The sequence below is a fragment of the Malaclemys terrapin genome, chromosome 2 (genome assembly GCF_027887155.1).
Source record: "Malaclemys terrapin pileata isolate rMalTer1 chromosome 2, rMalTer1.hap1, whole genome shotgun sequence".
Classification (NCBI taxonomy): Eukaryota; Metazoa; Chordata; order Testudines; family Emydidae; genus Malaclemys; species Malaclemys terrapin.
In genome coordinates this window covers 85,807,812-85,823,817 of record NC_071506.1, presented here as the reverse complement: position 1 = coordinate 85,823,817, position 16,006 = coordinate 85,807,812, and positions in this window count along the sequence as shown.

Genomic DNA, 16,006 nt, shown 5'->3' with positions numbered 1-16,006 from the left:
AAACTCAAATGCTATCAGAGCCCCAGTGAACTTGATTCTTTGAGTTGGGAACAGTGCTGACTTTCCACTCTTTAGGATGAGACCTAGATAGTTGAGTAAGCATAGTGTAAATTGAATGAGGGATGACTTCTCTGGACTTGCCCCTCAGTAACTGATCTAGATATGGGATTCCCCCTCTTCCTGGGGTATGCTGGGGTATGCTCACTACAATCATGCATTTGGTAAAAACCCAGGGAGCAGAAGACAGATCAAAGGGGAGCATGGTGTACCGATAGGTGGATTGGGAGCACTGCTATGTGGAAATACAGACAATGACTGAACACTGATGAGAGCATCACACAAGGCAGCCAACTACTCTACTCTAACACAAAACTAAATATAAGGTGCTACTATTATCTAGCGGAAAACAAAAAACTCTCAGACAGTCTGAAAATGTAAGGTGAAAACACCACACTGAGCTCCCACTATAGCTGTGGGTGATGAGAAGGAACTGAGGGGGTTTGGGGTGGCACCACCCATATATATATATATATATATATATATATATATATATCTCCATCCAGGAAAGGGGCTAGGACTACAGGTGGCAAGTGCCACCCTTACAGGTACTGCAAGGCAAAGTTCTCCTGCTTCAGTGCACTGGGCGAGTACACACCTACATGGAATTCATGGTTGCATCTACTCAAAGAAGAATTCTGTGGTAAAGTCTCCGGATTCATGTAACCGGATGTTCCATGTGTTACAAGTCCACCTCGGTGCCTGATTCAAAAGATATAATTTGCTACAGCCCCCATATACAGAAGTTTGTCTCTTTCACTCAAGGTGTAGCAGCAAAGGCTATGAAATACTTGACTACACAAAGTCAGTCTATTCTCTCCCTCATAACAAAACTAGAACCCTTCTGGGAACAAACGATTTTTCTGTGGAGCAGACAAATTTTATTCCTGAGCCATCAACACTGAAAAAAAAATTGCTTCAAACTTTAATAGAAAACATAAGATGATGAATGGGTAATACACTTTTTTGCCTGAGAATGTGTTTACAGTAAAAAAAATTGTTGAAAGCATCCTTATTGTCACAAACACAGTGCTTGACCTTATAACTTTCCACTTCGTAACTGCTCCTCGCTTTCTGCTGCTTTAATCTGCCTGCTCCAATCCCACCTAACGATTCCTTTTCAAATCCTTCCAGCTGAAAGAAAGTGGATGGGTCTCCCTTTAGATCTCATCAGTATCACTCTTATTAAATAGATGGATCACTGTTGAGTGCCACAAGGCACTCTCTTCTACAAAGAAGTTGAACCCACTGCCTCAAGAGCTTTCCTATCACTAATCAGTATGTCAGTAGTAAGTTGTATCCCTGTTTCCTGCATGGAATTACAGAGCAACGTACCAAACTAGTGGTACATTTTTATTTAGGTAGAAAACCAGGTTATTGTTGGAATCCATTTGGAAGAGATAAAGGGCATCTAGTATTTACCCCTGACTGTCACTGATGGAAAGTGTCAGCCAACTGAGTCAGACAAGTAAAAAGTTCCTCCAGTTTCTGAATATCATTCATATTGATTAGCTAGCACTTTTCAACAATAAAAGTCTTAGATCAAGAAGATTTTATGCCTTTGCTGCTCATTCCCTGAGATGCACTTCATTATGGTTCTTTCAAAAATGACTAGTGATTTGGGTGGGGTGCCTTTCTATTTTTGGATGTCCTTTCGAGACACCTTAAAGGGGCCAGATTTTCAGGAAGTGCTGAGCACCCTCACCCACTCTGAGAATCTGGCCTCTAACATGTCTCAGGTTTGTAGGGATATTAAAGAAGGTACTAACAGTGATTCCCCCAAGTGACAGTGACCCCCTCATAATTTGGCCCCCACACTTTAAAATCCAACAGTTTCACCAAGTACAAAAATCTCTTGGGCCTTCTGTTAAAACTTGTAAGCTACTGTCTGTAGAAACCATTGATTAGATCTATCCTGTGACTACTATGTAAAACTTACAAACAAGTTAACTGACTTTGTTATACAATGTAAACAAACACTATAAGCTGTTAAGTGTCTTTCACTTCATTCAACTGCTCCTAGGACAGACCCCCACCCTCTGTGATTAAAGGGCCGGGAGTCTCAAATGAATTAGCACACACTCTGAAAGTGGTGGAGATAGTAAATTAAAATATGGTTAAGGGATGGAATGTATGCTGATGAATGCTTGATATACATGGATGGTTAGGGAGGTGCCAGCCTAGAAAAGGAGTATCCATCGGCCGAAGAATGTGTCAAGTGGATGACCAGAAACCCCCGGAGGGTAAACTGGGATCCACCCCATCACCTGGAAGGATGAGAAACACAAACTTTGGACAGTGTGGAGCCACCAGGAATGTGCCATCTGCTGATTGAGTCAGCAACAGCAGGATGAAACAGCTCCCATTGACTAACATAGGAACTAATTCCTATAAGAATGGACTCTAAAGACTGATGACTTTGAGTCTCTGGTTCTGCTGCCAGCCTCCAGGAGCATCAGGTGCACCTGACACAGACTCGGCTCCATCCTCATGGCCAAGATACCTGGCCAGTAACTTGGCATGAGCAACTTCTAGGCTGGTAACTATAACACCTATACAGAACTTAAATGAATGATTGTGTGAATGAATCTCTCTCTCTCTCTCTCTCTCTATATATATATATATATATGTGTGTGTGTATGTATAAGAAATAAGTAGTCAAACAACGTTGTTTACTTTTATCTTTTGCTTTATCAGTATATTTACAATAAATGTGGCATCTTTGCCTTATCCCTCTTAATAAGATCCTGCTGGTTTTTATTCTATTGGTATAACAGGTTGTTAAACTGAAAACGTAAGCAACTAAATGCACTAGTCACTTCCTAAAATTTAAGCCATAATAGTAATTGTTCAAAGCCATTTCACTAAATTATCCAGTACTACTGAAGGCAGTAAAACCTAGAGGCGAAGCATGAAGTAAAATGGTAGTTGGAATACATAAAACCAGCATCTAACTTTGCCAGTTTTTGTCTCCTGTGATGCTCTATTAAAAAAGGCTTCTGCCTCATTGATTTATCAGCATGTTCAGCTGGTCTTCAAATGTATGCCTGCATCATTCCCTGGTAGCTCAGCTGTCAATTTCTGTGTCCACTGCTCTACCCAGCTCTTTTTTATTGTTATTTTGGTTCCAGTTCCAAAGTTCCCCTCATTTTTCTATATTCTATGCTTAGCAATTGTCCTACTTGCCTCACCAGGAGAACACCAAAGGTTAAATTCCCTGTTCCTGCATTCACAGGCTGTGCTTCTGTTTGCTGACTTCCTCTATCTTGCTTTCATAAGGAAGCCTATTACCATGGTATCTATGCATTTAGTCTCACTCATTCACACACACACACACACACACATATATAAAAACACACATACACACACACACACGAAAAATACCAAACAAGTATTACAATACTGTAATCTATTCTTGGCGGCACCTGAGTCCCAGCAGCATTCCAGTCTGGGAATGGATGGCGCAAAGGGCACTCCCATTGCTGCTCCCTTCCTCACATGCATGCCATGTTCAGGAGCTGGGTGCAGGGTCAGCTCTAGGCACCAGCAAAGCAAGCAGTAGCTTGGGGCGGCAAATTTGCAGGGGCACAAGAATCCAGCATGGGAGCTGAGAACCAACAGGGGGCCCTGGGAGCTGTAGTTCCTTGGTTAGCTCCCTGCCTACGGAGCCAGCCCAGGAGCAGGGAAAGAACTACATTTCCCAGCATTCCCTTGGCCGCAATTAACGGGAAAGGGAGGGGGAAGGAGTGTGGAACTGAAACCTCATGCTGCAGCTTGCTGTGAATGGTAGGAACGTAGCCAGCTCTAGGTTTTTTGCCACCCCAACCCCAGCCCTGGGCTCCCCCCGCACCCCCATGTTGCCCCAGCCCTGGGCTCCCCCTCCCTCCCCCGCACCTCCTGCCGCCCTAGCCCGGGGCTGTCCCCCAAAGAAGGAATTGGGTGGACTAAATGAACAGTGCACCTCTCTGTCTGAAGCCTAGCAAGGGAGGTACGTGGATCCCACTAGAATTTAAAATGAAAAGTAAGGGAGGGGAGGCTCTACTAGGACCTGGGCAGCTTCACAGTACCAGGCACGTAGGAGGATTTACACTTCTGAGCCATAGAACCAGAAATTGACTTTTCTTTTACATTTAGCTAATATTCAGAAAGGGAATCTAGCACCTGCCTTCCAGATTTGAACACCCTCAAAATTCAGGAGTGCTCAGGCTCAATTTGGGCAGCTGTTACTTCATTTCTCCCAAATCAAATATACTGATCCACTGTAACTTGCTGTAGAAAAAGTAGAATAAATTGAGCAAGAAATGCTTCCCAGTAGTTATTAGGACTGGAATTGCTATTTTCAACAGCCATTGCTTTTTTTTTTTAGTTTTAGTTTTATTTGTTTAAAAGGAAGACAGTGATATTACATTGGCAAATTCCCCATAGAAACAAAGAATGGAACAAAAGAATAATAAAGGCACCTCAACTTTTCCTCATTTATGTAGGACAGTCTTATAATATGCATCCAGATATCCTTCAATCACACAAGCTGAAAATTGTTCCACTTTACTGCAGTTCTGTAAGCATATGGGAACCAATCCTGTCTGTGTTCTGTGCACATCCAAAATTCCTGCTGAATGACCTGCCTGGGAGCGAGTTACTAGTGACCCAGGGCTGGGGTGGCAGGAGGGGTGCAGTTGGGGGGGAGGGAGAGGTAGCGAGAGCCCGGGAGGAGGGGGGGTTAGCCAAAAATTTTTTTGCTTGGGGCTGCAAAAAACCTAGAGCCGGCCTGGCTGGGTGCATCGCTGTACAGCTGACAGGGAGTCCCAGCACTGGGGGAATCATCATCATCATCAGAAGAAATCCAGTGGCTTTCCACTCCCTTTGTACCATCAGAGCAGGCCACTGACTGAATCTGGTCCATTTTATCTAAATACAATAGATAGGGTAAGAAGCTTGTGAGGCATGGTAATAATGTGATGGGGTCATCTGCCCCATAGTGGCAGTAGCATCTAGTTGTAAGCCCACCCTGTCATATGGAATAGCCCTTAAGGGCCTAAAATAAGGACTTGAGGGAGATGGATAGAGAGGAAGCAGTCCTGGGAATGAGTGGTTCTTGGGAGGAAATCCCGTCACTGTAACTTTTAAGTCCTGAGGCTGGGGCATTGCAGAGCGCGCAGGATGTGCCTCCCCACTTACCCAACCAATTGGGAATGAGCTGGGAGATGGGGACTTGCATATATACTGCCTCCTGCTCCCTCAGCACAGGTCAGACACCAGCAGGGGAGGATGGGCCTGTGGAACCTATGGATTAATGAGGGAAAAGGCCATCTGAGGGAAATGCTGACTAAGGGCTAAATGGGCTAAATTACAGCCCAGTTCCAGGAGGAAAGCTGGGTCTCCTGCTGTAAGGAGAGACACAGTGACTGAGAAGTAACCCTGAGGGGAGTGGAAACAGGGCTCAGAAAGCAGCCTTAGATAAATCCCAAAAGCCAGAAGAAGCATTTGTTTGTTTGGGATTTTTCTTCTGAACAATTTTTAATGAGATTTTATAATAAACCAGCCTCAATGAGTGTACTATTGAGTCAAGAGGGCTTGAAGTGGTGTTACTGGGTTCCTGAAAGGGGAAACGGAGGCAGGGAATGTGTGAATGCTGCATTTAGCCAGAAAGGGGCACTACAGGGTAGTCACACCCTGTGACATGTGCATTTGACAGAGTGCCATCTGAAAGTTGGATTGCTTTTTGCCTCCACTATTTTAGGTGAAGGAATATATTGGGTGGTATTATTTTGTCAGTTTTCTGATGTGCCTGAATTGTCCTTTTTGCTGGCCCTATAGTGTTGACAGAATACACATTTACAGAGTTCTCCTCTTACCTTCAGTGGATGTAACGGTAGAGAGATGATTTTAAAAGTGAGTTCTCTTCCATTCAGTCATTCAACTTGTGCTTAAGAACAAAAATAAATAATTAGAATGCTGCTTGGGTTTTCGTGCTGCACTGCAGTGCTCGATGAAGAATATCCATTTCAAGGCCAGGTAAATATTAAGAAAGAAAATGATTTTGTTGAGGCTGTTTCTAGTGGCAGAGGTTTTGCTCTCCCGGTTTGCAGAAACGTAATATTTGTTTTATTCATGAGGCCACAGGCAGTATAAGGCACACATTTTACTGTAAAACTTTTATTTTCCAAAGTAAGACTGGCTCCTAGGAAAATTTGGATTTCAGTCAATTGTGCAGTATCACTCTTGTATGAGAATCAGTTCAAGAAAATCGGATATATTTTATTTTTCAATGATGTGAGCTAATATCATTAAACAGGTAGCACATTTTTATTTCTCCAATAATAAAGTCTTAGAGAAATAGACACCTTTTTAAACATACATTTTGCTTGTGTCTTGCATAATGTTTGGTAAATTTGGTAAATGTTTTCATAGCACAAACAACTGGCCTGATTCTGGTCTCACTCCAGTTTATTGCTGGCGTTACTCCTGACTCTCACTATTGAAAATGAGTTACAGAAGTCCTCAAATCATGATTTAAAGACTTCAAGTTACAGACAATCTGTGATTTACATTAATTTAAATCTGCAAGTCATCTGTGTTCCATGCTGCAGAGGAAGGCTAAATAAATAAATAAATAATCACAGGGTTTCTGCCAATCTGACCTGGGGGAAAATTCTTTCTTGACCCCAAATACTGCAATCAACAAGTTCCTGTGAAATATTTCAGTTTTACAATAGAAATCTGTTTTGTTAAAAATTTTGTAACCAGCTCTAGTTTTGAATTTTGAATTTTTGCCATCTTAGTAGTAAGTAGTAAAGATAAGTGGCCTCTCCATTGCTAGAGTTTTCTTCCCTTTTAATTACAATAGGCATGTTAAGGGAGATGTTGGAGGGTTGACCATTATGATTCAGCCATTGCTCTTGCAATATTTTGGGTCCCTGAGTTAGTGCAGAGCATTGTTCTAACTGCCTGATGCGCATTTTCAGATTAGGAGCATACATACATACAAAGGGAAAGCTTTTCTGCTATTCTGTATCGCTTTGAGATGGATCAACGCAGCAATGGATTTTGGAGGAGGAGAAGGAGGAGGATTGTTTTGTTGACAAGTGTCATTTGAAAATAAAATCAGCAGGGGATGGCTCACTATTTACCCTCAGTGATAAATTTATGGTTATGTATATATTTAGAATGGCACTGAAAGCAATCTTCCTTGCATGATTAAAATTAGAACATGTCACCTCTCTTCATTAGTACTGGTGCAGCAATATTAAGGTCCCACGTGGGATTTCCAGAATCAGAGATACAGAAGTTGAGAACAGTGGAAGCATGTTGCTGTAGCTTTTATACCTATTTGTTTTAAAGTATCCTCTTGGAAGCAGAACATTTATTTTAAAACGAGTATAGAAAAAAGATGAATGAAAACACAAACATTTTCTTCATGGAACTCCAGTACTAATTCCCAAGTGAGTGCATTTTCGTTTGAAACAGGCATCAGAAATCAGCCATAGGTCAGACAATTGAGCATGACCAGCAGAAAAAAGGGGATGGCGGGAAGGTGCCCTGACTTGAAAAGAGATACATAAACTGGGACTAATTTATAACTGCTAACTCAGAAAGGCCATTTTACCCTGGGCCTGTGATGGAGTATACAAACAGCACACTGGCCAGGAAATGGTTAATGTGCTATTGTGGGCTCAGTCAGCCCTGGCCATCCACACCTGCAGTAGGTATCAGGCTTGGAAAAAGAGATTAAAACAGGGGTTCTCAAACTGGGGGTTGTGACCCTTCAGGGGGTCGTGAGGTTATTAGCTGGGGGGGTCGCAAGCTGTCAGCCTCCACCCCAAACCCCGCTTCACCTCCAGCATTTATAATGGTGTTAAATATAAAAAGTGTTTTTAATTTATAAGGGGGGGGTCGCACTCAGAGGCTTGCTGTGTGAAAGGGGTCACCAATACAACAGTTTGAGAACCACTGGATTAAAAGGACAGAACCTAGCTCAGCTGAGGGCTGACTGGGAGGGAGAGCAGACCTCCAGCTGTAATCTGTGAGAGGAGCCAGGCTGGGGCCAGGAACTGACTAGAGTTGGCTGCCTGCTGTAGGCCTGACATGGGACAATGGTTTTGGGTTTACAGCCAGTGACTTGCCTATGGTTGTGCAGACAGGTGGCTGCAGGTGATGTCCCAGCTAAAGGGGTGACAGCCAACTAAACCCCCCCCCCTTTTTTTTTTGCACCCGACTGGGAACACAGCAGTGGTTTTTCATGACCCCAGAAGTGACTGTCACAGGGCATCTTTCCAGTTACTTTTGAAAAGAAAAAAAATGAACCAGTTAAATTTACAGGAATAGAGCTCACTTGCAAGATTAATAGTGAATTGTAATGCTGAAAAATTACCAAATAGCTGGCTTATTCAATTCTGTTCCAAGTCTGGGCTTGGAAGAAAGCCGTAAGATCTACAGCCATAGAATATTTAAAAAGAAAAATAAACAAGTTGCATTTCTTTGGTAGCTTTCAGGTGTTCTAATGATCTGAGTGAAGAAGGCAGATTTGTTGTTTTTTAAACTGATCGATTACTTATGTCAAGTGTAATTATACTCAGACAAATAAAGCCATAAAAATGATGACATAGTGTTCCATAAATTCATTCCCCTTTTTGGAGTCAAATTCTGCCTCTCTGCTGCCATAGAAGACTCCAGATACAGTGGGAGCAGTGCAGTTCCAGTATACTAGGTTGTCCAGATAACAAGTGTGAAAAATCAGGACACTTTTTTGGGGGGGAGGGGTGAAGGGAGGGTATAATTGTGTATATAAAACAAAAGCCCCTAATGTCAGGACTGGTCACCCTACAGTATATGGAGGGAAGAGTTAGTGAGCCCATGCAAAGGGGTCATACTTCTGGCATTCTGCAAAACCCATCTTCACAATGGTTGGCTGTGATGTTTTTTAAAATCTGAAGTAGTTACTGAAAGTATTGATTTAAAAAAAAAAAGTCTTGTGTAAATGTCTATTACTGCAGTCACTAATTCTGTTCTACAATGGAAAGACTTGGTACAGTAACATTCCAATGATTAGTGGTATTCTGTTCCTCAGTTATAGAGCTTTGGGGAGTCTATGTAACTAAACATAAACTGGATTGTTGAATGATACTTAGGTTGGCAATAGAGTAAATTTCAATAAGAACTGTGTATCATTCATTTCCACCAAGGCCATTTTCTTCCCTGCCCCCTTCCCCTCCCTCTTTTTGCTTGTAGCTGTTAGTTTCTTCCACCTTATGTGCAAGTTGGTTTGTTTTGTGATGTCCCCCTCCACCCCCAAAATCTCTATACAATCATAAATATCAGCATTTAATAAAAATAAATTTCAGCTTCCACAACAAATTGGGGCATGGAATCAACCTTATGGCAACTTAGAATATCCCCAAAATGTTGTGTTTTAGTACAGTGTTTACCTGTACTAAAATTCTCAGTAAAAGCTTTTAGTTTTAAATAATAATTTTTCTGTCAGCCGGTGCTACAAACTCCATCCAAGTTCTGAAAATTGACCTATTGTCTTTTTGCCTCTTGTATCTCATTAATAAATAAGATTTTGCATCTGGAACACAGCTGTCAATTTTATTGATTAATGCATGAAGACTAGAATTCTATTCACTGTTCCATAGCTTTGGTGGCTCTGCCGTGCTAACAGGATTAAGAAATGTGGCTTTGTCAATAAAGTCAGTAAGTGTGACAAAGACATAAAGGAAACAGATGTTTTGCGTGTGAAGCTCTGGGTTTTTTCCCAGTTATTTCCAACAATGATGCTGTAAGCACCGTGGGTTTATTCCATACCTTCATTTGGTCTGACAGGTAAAGTTAAAAACCTTCAGATTTGAAGCAGAAAACAAGTGATTTGGGGGTAATTAGGGAGTAGGAAGGGGCCATCATCAGTTAATGTGAGTGTCAAGTCCTAAAGGGTAACAAACTCAGTCCAAGGCGGTTGGGATGCAGCTGGCCCATATCTAGAATGGGTAGGCAAGGGCATCCATATCTGACTAATTGTTACTATAAAAGAAATAATTTATCAAATATTCCGTAGTTGAAATGTTCTTAGTTCAGTGGGGAAGAGGCTGCTTTGGAGTTAGGAGACAATGTGGCTTAGCAAACATTCCTAATTATTAGGGCTGTCAAAAGATTAATTAATTATGATTAATCATGAGATTAAAAAAATAATCATGATTAATCAGTTTTAATTGCACTGTTAAATAGTGTTCTATTTAAATATTTTTGAATGTTTTCTACATTTTCAAATATATTCATTTCCGTTTCAACACAGAATACAAAGTGTACATTGCTCACTTTATATTTTTGATAACAAATATTTGCACTATAAAAGATAAAAGAAATAGTATTTCTCAATTCACTTTCTACAAGAACTGCAGTACAATCTCTTTATCATGAAAGTGAAACTTACAAATGTAGAATTATTTTTTTACGCAACTGCACTTAAAGCCAAAACAATGTAAAACTTTAGAGCCTACAAGTCCACTCAGTCCTACTTTTTATTCAGCCAATCGCTATGACAAACAAGTTTGTTTACATTTATGGGAGATAATGCTGCCCACTTCTAATTTACCATCTCATCTGAAAGTGAAAAAAGAATATAGTTCCAGAGGACATTCTTCCATGCTGATGATGGGTAATAATCCAAAGCAATGTGGACTGATGCACATTCATTTTCATCATTTGAGTCAGATGCCATCGACAGAAAATTGATTTTATTTTTTGGTGGTTCAGATTCTGGGGTTTCTGGATCGGAGTGTTGCTCTTTTAAGACTTCTGACAGTATGTTCCACACCTCGTCCCTCTCAGATTTTGGAAGGCACTCTTAAATCCTTGGTTGAGTGCTGTAGCTATCTTTAGAAATCTCACATTGATACCTTCTTTACGTTTTGTCAAATCTGCAGTGAAAGTGTTCGTAAATCAAACATGTGTTGGGTCATCATCCAAGACTGCCATCACATTAAATATATGGCAGAATGCAGGTAAAACCATGGAGCAGGAGACATACAATTCTCTCCCCAAGGAGTTCAGTCACAAATTTAATTAACGCATTGTTTTTTTAACAAGTGTCATCAGCATAGAAGCATGTCCTCTGGAAGCATGAAGGGGCATATGAATGTTTAGCATATCTGGTACGTACATACCTTGCAATGCCAGATACAGAAGTGCCATCTGAACACCTGTTCTTACTTCCAGATAACACTGTAAATAAGAAGCGGGCAGCATTATCTCCTGTAAATGTAAACAAACTTCTTTGTGTTAGCGATTGGCTGAACAAGAAGTAGGACTGAATGGACTTGTAGGCTCTAACATTTTACATTGTTTTGGTTTTGAGTGCAGTTATGTAAAAAAATAATTCTACATTTGTAAGTTTCACTTTTACAACAAAGAGATTGCACTACAGTACTTGTATGAGAAAATTGAAAAATACTATTGTTTATCTTTTTTTGGTGCAAATTTTTGTAATAAAAATATAAAGTGAGCACTGTACACTTTGTATTCTGTGTTGTAATTGAAATCAATATATTTGAAAATATAAAAAACATCCAAAAATATGTATAATTTTCTATTGGTACTCTTATTATTTAACAGTGTGATTAAAACAGCAATTAATTGTGATTAATTTTGTAATTGTGTTAATTTGTTTTGAGTTAATCGCTTGAGTTAACTGTGATGGACAACCCTGCTAATTATTTAGAATTATTTTGCTCTCTTTTCCTGCTGGGAATCCACAAGGTTGGGATTTGTGCTGGTTGGCAGAGCCACTCTAATCTGTTGGGAGCCAGCATAAAACCGGCATCAGAATCCAGGAGCCCCAACTTGTTCCTTTATGCTCCTTTTCCTTCTCCTCTGGCCACAACTGAAAATTTGGCCCAGTATATGAATCACACATTACAAAACTGGAACCTATTTTAACACCCCATGTTAAGAAAAGGAAATTTTGTTCCTAGACCCTTTTCTTATATAAAAAAGGATTACTTCTTTCCAGTCTCAGAATTGAATGAAATCTGTTCAGTTTATACACACAGTATCCAGCAATGTACCTAAGGAATCTAGATACTTCACATGGACTATGAATACATGGAAGGAAGTATTTTATTAAAATATGGTAGGAGTTTAAAGATCCAGGTTAAATCATGTATGTCATATGATTTTTTTAAAGTATATGATTTAAAATATGTCCTCACGGATTCTAATGAATACCTTATTCAGTCTAACAATTCAAAAAAAAAATCTAATTTACTCTTCACGGTTTATGCTGCTTCTTTTTATTTTTTCCCCTCAAAGTTTGGACAAAAGCTAGACTAGTCAGCTTCACTTTCATGTATACTAATTTTATAGGTTATTATTTCTAGTTTCATATATGAGCACAGCACTGCAAAGACTGCGATGCATAAACTGCGAGGGAATATTTTTTCTTTTTTTTTTTTAATATTAGTTTTCCTGGATTAAAAAAATAACTACATAGAAATATTTCCTTATCATAGATGTTGATTAAGCTTGTGTATAAGTTTAGATTTTTGGCCAAATGTGATCTGAAAGTGTCCCTTAAGGAATTCTGGTTTTCCTTTTAAATTTGAATTTTGGGGCTCAAAGTAAAAAGTTTAAAAACCATCTTTAGAATCATCTATAAACAAGAGAAAATTGAGTAATACCTGATGCAATAAAATACAATTTAAAAAAAAAAGTTTGAAGGAACTCCAGTCAGACATCCATACCTTCAAATAAATCCACCTACAATCATTTTAATTAGACTATCAAATAAAGTTTAATACTCTACCTATTAATATTATCACATCATATATTTAGTTAGATGCATTTATTTGAATGTGCAATCAATCATAACCCTGATCTTTGGGGTGGCTTTAAAAGGGGAAATCAAATCCAAAACATTAATGCAATATTATGATTGAGAATTGCATGCTCTAGTGTAAGTAAATTCAGCGTATGGTTTCCAGAGCAACTGTAAGTCAGCCAGCTTGCAATTTATGCATATCCTGTGGGCAAATCCTGTTTCCTGCACACAGCTGGAGTAAATCCTCACAGCTACTCAATGCTTAGTCTTGGAAGGATCAGGTTTTTAAATGTCAGTAAATGTTGATTTCACCATACACACATGAACTGAGGAAAAAATATTTTCATCAATAATAATTGAAATTTACTGATAGGGAAAGTAAAAAAAATGCTAATTGACATTTCCTAGAGTTTAAGGATATTTACTTTGTATATTTTGACACATGATGTTGACAATTTGTGTTTTAATGGCTATAAAGTTTGAACTTTTTGAATCTCAGCATCTACTGTCTTTAAATTATTGTCTGACCCTCCATTGTCTGATTCCCCATAATTTCCCCACAACTGTGAAAATTTAACTTGATAAAAATGGAAAAAATGCTTAAACATAAGTTGTTGATATTATCCATTGAAGTTATAAACATGTCAAATTGAATTCTGCTAAGCCTGCCAATGCTGCAGAGTGGTTCGGCAGCTGCTTCTCTAGTATCAAGACTGCAACAGCCATACAGCTGCATTTCCTATAGAGAAAATTCAATCATTGGATCTACATAGTTATGGATTTCCCAGCTATGTCCTATCCGCTCACCAGATCCTCTATGCTAATACCAAAGGGTCTCCACACAGAACTGTGCACATGTGCATGTGCTCCCCAATCCTGCACCAGAAATACATTGGCTGTGTTTGTGGCCTTCTGTGGCTCTTGCTTAGACAGCAGAGCTTAGTCCTAAAACATTAAAATTAGGATAATAATGCAGAGGACCTAACTAATAATGCAGTCCCCCAATTCCTGTGTGCCTTGAACTCCAATCAAAGGGCATACATGGTCCAAGTACAGAATGACGGCTGGCTTGGGCCCTCAAATAGCTCTGGCATTCATAAGACTGAATGGCTTGACTTCTGTGCATGTAATTTCTCAAACATAACATTGCACTAACATAAGGCCCTGATTCACCATCAAATGAAATAAAAATAAGCTCCTGTCCACTTCACTTGGGCTTTGGATCAATCCCCAGTGGAATACATTCCATCCTCATATACAGTGATTTCCCTACACCCCCCCTAGATTTCCCCAACCCCCCCCCCCCAGTTTTGTTAACTAGTTACATGCCAATTTAGTGACTATTTGGACATTTGAATTGAAATTGAAACATTAATACACACTTTAAAAGCATATACAGTGTATGATAAAATACATGTAGCTGAAAAAGTATAATAGATTAGAAAAGTATGAACATAAACTAGCTTCCTTATACAGCTGTTGTTTTTTATGACAATGTCAGTGCATTCATTTTGGTGATGTTGGCCAACCTAATCATTTCAAATGATGATTTGTAAGCAAAGACTAAATGAGCTCTCCCTGACAGCTAGTGATGAGCTGGGGCTGGGGGGAAAGACTTCAGGACCAGATTGTATTTACATTCACACCTAATCTACCTAGGTACCCAGCAAACAGAGCTGTGTTGCCCAAGTGATAGATTTTGGCTGGGGTTGGATCACAAATCACTTGAATGTGGGGGACCAGGGGGGGAGGGAAACGAAACTAAATGTTGTTGTTTTTATTGTATGAGTAAAGGGCAGTAGAACTGTACTTAGCCTGTGCTGATTGAGGGCATCAAGAGAGAGGGTGGGGACCTGTCCCTCTCCACTGTTAAAAGACAGAGCTGATTAGGCTTCATAGATAGTCTTTTGTTCTGTTAAGTGACCACTGCAGCTGAAATCACTGATAATCAGGTTTAAGTGCTTAGTCCTGCTGTGGGTACCGTGTTCCTATGGGTACCGTGTTTTTGTGTAAGAGACAGCCCAGACTCAGGGCCACCCAGAGGATTCAGAGGGGCCTGGGGGCAAAGCAATTTTGAGGGCCCCTTCCATAAAAAAAAAGTTGCATTATTATAGAATACTATATTCTCGTGGGGCCTGGGGCAAATTGCCCACTTGCCCGCCCCTCTGGGCGGCCCTGCCCAGACTGCACTAGCAGCGAGGTTCCCACACTGAGAGCTCAGCTGAAATCACTGAGAGCTGGGTGGAACCTCAAGAGACCAACTCGTAGAGGTCACAGTGGCGGGTGGCAGCGGAAGGTAACTGTGCAGGGCCATTTGCAACAGATTGGTGGAGTGAACGGTGGCACAACGAACCATAGTGGCCAGAGCGAACAGTGAGCAGCTGGAGGAACGAGCAAGGTGCTTTCTTGCCCCCCACCTGGGAGGTGCACTCACGTGAAAGCACCTCTGAACTCTGAGTCTCCACTGACCAAGGACAACACCGGTGAGTGGGGTGTGGTGGAGGGAAAAGTGAGGGGCACGTTAAATAAACATTTGTTTGTTGGACTATATTGTGACTTTGCTCCAGAATGCTAGATTTGTGACTGGGAATAGAAATTTATATAAATATGTTTCCTAGTAGGCCAAGATTTTTAAAATGCATTATTTGCCAAGGTTGTTATCTCACATCGCTGCTATCTTGAGAGGTCATTATGTTGGGGAGTTTCTGTACTAAACATTATTATTATAATTATTTTTTACATAAGAATGGTCATACTAGGTCAGACCCATGGCCCATATAACCCAGTATTCTGTCTTCTGACAGTGGTCAAGGCTAGGTGCTTCACAGGGAATGAACAGAACAGGTAATCATCAAGTGATCCATCCCGTTGCCCATTCCCAGCTTCTGGCAAACAGGCTAGGGACACTCAGAGCATGGTGTTGCATCCCTCCCTATCCTGGCTAATAGCCACTGATGGACCTATTCTCCAGGAATTTAACTAGTTCTTTTTTTAATCCTGTTATAGTTTTGGTCTTCACAGCATCCCCTGACAAAGAGTTCCACGGGTTGACTTTATGTTGTGTGAAAAATATTTCCTTTTGTTTTTTTAAAACCTGCTGCCTATTAATTTCATTGGGTGACTGCTAGTTCTTGTGTT